This window comes from Bubalus bubalis, chromosome 16, assembly GCF_019923935.1.
Source record: "Bubalus bubalis isolate 160015118507 breed Murrah chromosome 16, NDDB_SH_1, whole genome shotgun sequence".
NCBI lineage: Eukaryota > Metazoa > Chordata > Mammalia > Artiodactyla > Bovidae > Bubalus > Bubalus bubalis.
The window spans coordinates 2,876,482-2,881,501 of NC_059172.1; positions in this window are offsets into that span (position 1 = coordinate 2,876,482).

Genomic DNA, 5,020 nt, shown 5'->3' on the forward strand with positions numbered 1-5,020 from the left:
TCAGTCCCCTCCGACACCTCTGTCTTCATGCCTCTCTCCACCTTCTGACTCCCAGCACAGGAGCTGGGCTCAGACATTCGCCCCCAGGGTGGGAGGCCGCCCTGGCCGCTCCGTCCCCGGGTGCCCACGGCGGGACTCCTGGGGAAGCCAGAGCAGTCACTCAATGTGACCAGCACAACCCACGGCTAAATCCAACTCAACATGAGCTCACGGTTGTGCATCTGCCCGAGATCAGTGGCTCCGGCTCATTGATCGCCCATCTTCCGTGGGGCTGACAGCCTCTCACAGATGTGACAAGGGCCAGAGCATCCCTCCAGAACGCAGTCGAGCTGGTCCGCACTCTTTCTCAGGCTCCAGAGGTGCCTGCATTTTACGGAGCCTGGAGATTCCTCCCTCTTATCCGAAGCTCAGGTGGGAGGGACCCTGCTAGTGCTTTTCCTCAAAGGCCCAATTTCTCAGCCGACAGTTCTGTAACCCAATATTTGCTTCACGGTAAGCTCTGCCATTTTCCCTTTACGTTTCTCCTGGGGACCCATCCTCTGCGCAACACGAAGCTCCGAACACAAGGCTGGGAAAGTAACAAAGCCGTGCAAATATTCCCTGACGTGGGGGGATTTTCTAACGTACTTGCATCGCACGTGTGTGTTGTGTCTGGGGCAAACCTGAGGAGAGAGCCAGGCCCACTGGCCACCCCACCAGCACAAGGACAGTGTTAGAGACAGCACTGGAGGGACTTCCCTGAAGGTCCAGGGGTTAAAAATCCGCCTTCCCATCCAGGGGACACAGGTTCGATCCCTGGTAGGGGGACTAAGATCCCACACGCCAAGGCAACTGAGCACCATCCAGCTGCTGCAGTGCCCACCCAGCACGGCCAAAGAGAAAAACTAAATGAAAAAACTGTGCTTAACTTGGGTGCGATCCTCCAAGAGACGGTGAAGGGTGGAAGCAGGGGCCCCTTTGGCCCCTCATCTCTGACCCCGTAGGACTGAAACGTTACCCAGAGCTTCACTTAAAATCCTGCCTTAATTACAGCGGACATTTATCAAACACCTTCTGTCTACGAGGCACTGTGTCTCCATTTCCTCACAAAATTCTACCAGCAACGTTCATGAGGCACAAACTCCGGATAGCCCCATTCTTAGGATAAGAGAACTGAGTCACAGAAGGGTAAAATAACTTGCCTGGGGTCACACATTGAAAAGCAGCAGAATCGAGATTGAAACAGATCCGGGAATGTCCAACCGCTACATTGTCTGCACTATTTAGGAACTATTTTGTGGACACATAAAGCGAAGAGTCTCCAAGGATGGAGACTGTTAGCTCCCTCCTTCTCTGAAAGTCCGGGCCCTCCTCCCATCAAGCCTGGGGTCAGGGGAGGTCTGCGTCCCATGGAATCTGCTCTAGTCTTATGACTAGGATTGCCAGATTTAGCAGATAAAAATACAGATGCCCACTTTAAATTGAATTTCGGATAAACAATGAAGAGTTTTTCAGATTAAGTGTATCTCAATATTGCATGAGACACAAGTCAAAACTGATTGCTTATCTGAAATTAAAGTTTAGCTGGGCACCAGGTGTGGAATGTTGTATTTTTTGGCGACACCATGAGGCAGGAAGGATCTTAGTTCCCTGACTGAGGATCAAACCCGTGCCACCTGCCTTGGAAGCGCAGAGTACTCCAGGGACGTCCCAGCAGCATGTTTTACTGACAGCTCCTCGCGTGCCTTGTTTGACCAATAACAAACCACAGGGGTGACCGTGGGCCAGTCCCAAGCCCCAAGAGGGCGGCTGGTTTCCAGCTCCTCGTCTCAGAAGCCCGCCCTGCCGCCACCGTGCTGTGGGCCAGCCCAGCCAGCCGCAGGGAAGTGCCCCATGCGAAGCTCTGAGCCCCCGACACTGGGTCAGGCCGCGGCCTGGCAGGACAGCCCAGCTGCCAGCTTCGTGCCGCTGAGGCAGGGACCTCCATCTGTACCAGGAGAAGGGGAAGAGCAATGTGCCCCAAGCCTCTAACCCCAGAACTGTGAGAAAGAGCAGACCATCATGTTTGTAAGATACGACATGCTAGGGAGCTTTCTTATATAGCAAGAGATAACCAAAATAACCCTTAAGGGATCATCCTTGAATTATTCTGCCTTGAGTCCCCAGACACTGTGGTCCCCGGCAGTGGCTCCATCAGGCATGGTCCCTACGAGCCTGTGCCATCTGATCCAGTCTCACTCTGACTGTTCCTTAGGGAGGCGGTGTCTTCTTGAGGTTCAGAGGAAGGGCTTTGAAGACAGCCAGACCCAGGACTGGATCCCAGCTCTGTCACACAAAGCTCTATGACCTTGGTCTCTTGGCCTGAAAAATGAGTCTGTCAATATTAACTACCTTGGGAGGTGGCCTGTGAGGATGAAAGGAGATTTAACGTCTATAAAGCGCTCAGAACAGCACCAAGCCCTTAATTAGCATTAGGCACATATTAGCTGTTATTAGTCATCCTCACACTGAATAATTTCTCTGTGTTATTCTATAATTTTACCTTCCTTATTATTTCTATTCAGGGGAGAAAGTTTAATGAAGTCACAAAACACATTATAACAAGGGTGGCAGGGACCACCACCACAGAACCACAGCTCTCCACGAGAAGAGACTCCCGGCCTGGGAAACACTGATGGGTCCAGCCTGTCCAAGCCCCTCACTCTACCACGCCAGACTGTTTCCCAGGCCCAGCTGTCCCTGAGAAATCACAGGCGATCTAGACCTACCTAGACCAGGTCACTAGAGTGACCTAGTCACTCTCCCAAATTTCTGTCTTTCTCTTTCCCCCTGAACCAGACATGCTGAGACAGAAGACTGTAGATCTGGGAGAGCATACGATGACACAGAAGATACAGGGGTTATGGAATTAACATAGGACCGGCGTCCAAGTCTGGTTTTGCCACATACAATCTAGCATAATCTGTAAACAAGACAGTTGTGTAAAGATTAAATACATGGCAGAAAGCTTTGCAGATAGCGTGGTTTATCGTAGATGATGCCTGGAGACCAGTGTCCCCACTTCTTCTAGGATTATGCACTCTGGGCATTAAAAGGGCATGGGCTGCTGGCACCAAGAGGCGGTCGTGCAAGATGACCTCTTCCTTTCACCCTTCTGTGGGCCCAGAGTCGTTAATCAGCACGTCTGTGGCCTCTGGCTCTCTGCCCAACCCCAGCTCACCTGTGTCGACATTGCCAGGCTGAGACCATCCTCTTCCTTTGCTTGCGTCATTATCACCATCATCCTAGTCACGTTCAGAAGGATGCATTCCCTGAAAGCCCAAAGCAAAACTCAAGTCTCAAGACAGTAGGTTAAACCCTCTAGCAGGACAGAGCCAGGACAAGTAACCAGAACCTGGAGAGCAGAGGAACCCTAACCAAGGATGAGCCAAGGGCCAAATACCAGGAGAAGAAGGATAAGATTTTTCAAAACCCAGGGCAAGTGAAGAAAGGCAGCATCGTGAGTGAAATCAGAGTCAGACATGAACTTAGACCAATAGGTACTGCCCTTGGGGTCAAGACGTAGGTCAGATTTCTTATTCTTAAGGCCTCTGGAAGTCAAAGCTAGCTTGTGAGGAGCCAGACTCAGAGTAAAGAGGTATTTCAGATCCCTCCAGACTCCTGCTTATGTACAAAACGTGTTTGGAGTTAAGCTTCTTTGAGGGATTCCCAAATGATAAAGAACTCACTTGCCAATTCAGGAGACACAAGAGATGCATGTCTGACCCCTGGGTGAGGAAGATCCCCTGGGGGAGGGCATGGCAACCCAGTCCAGTATTCTTGCCTGGAGGACCCCATGGACGGAGGAGCCTGGTGGGTGACAGACCGTGGGGTCACAAAGAGTCGGACACGACTGAAGAACTTAGCTCGCACGCGAGCAAGCCTCTTTGAAAGACCTGGCCTGTCATATTTTGGCACCCGACCTTGACCTATCCTCCACATCTCTCCTGCCCCCAATTAAAGGCAGTGGCCAAAGACAACACTTCAGAGGCTGCATGACGTGTACTCTGATTCAACACCAGTTTCCTCCCCAGCCCCTGTTTGTTCACGAGCTCTCCACTCCCAGGACAGCAGAGAGATGTGAGCATATTTGTCCCTGGGACAGAGCTGAATGGTTCCCATGAAGTTACATTCCTACACACTCCACTCACCGTCGTTATCTGGCTATGTCTCTGGCTTCCCCAAATAAACCGCAGGCTCTCTGAAGAAGGAAGCAACACTCATATTTCATCTCATGCACCACTGAACCTAGCACAGTGCAAGGTACTTAATAGGAGAATATTAATTAAGGTTTATGGATTCATATATATTTCACCTCTCCCTCTTTGGATCTGCAACTTGTAGACAGCAGAAGATAAAAAGACCAGTTGTTACTACTCTGTAGGGCTCAGGACTTTCATGAAACACTCCTGCTGCCTGAAGAAGGCATTTGCCCAATAATGAAATTAATAGCTAATATTTATTGAATGTATATTATGGTGCCAAGCATTCTGGGAGGCACCTGGAACACATTATTTCATTTAAGCCTCAAAACAATTCCATGAGTAAGCTAGACCTATTAATATATGAGAAAACCAAGAGTCCAAGAAATCTAAGGTCAAATATTGTTCATAAAGGCAGACCCAAGTTCAGCTGATTCCAAAGTCTATGCTCTACTGTTAGGCCTAAAATTCCTTGGGTTTTTGCAGAAAATTATACAAATTTACATTTCTACTGCTTCCAAAAATATATCCAAAGAGCTTCTCGCATATTTCCCCCAGGACTCAGCTTTTCTAATCATCCCGTACAGTCTTGACTCCTACCAGGAGCTTTCAGTTCCTACAGCCCACCTGAAGAGCCGCTTGGAAGAGGAAAAAAAAATGGGAAAGGAGGGGCAGGAAGAATGAGGCAAGGAAGGCCCTTGGTGCCACTGCTTTGACCCCATTCCTTTGCCATGAAAGAAAACTCGTCTCCTAAGTCATTTACCGCTCCACCATCATCCCCTTTCTGTGTTTCATCTTAA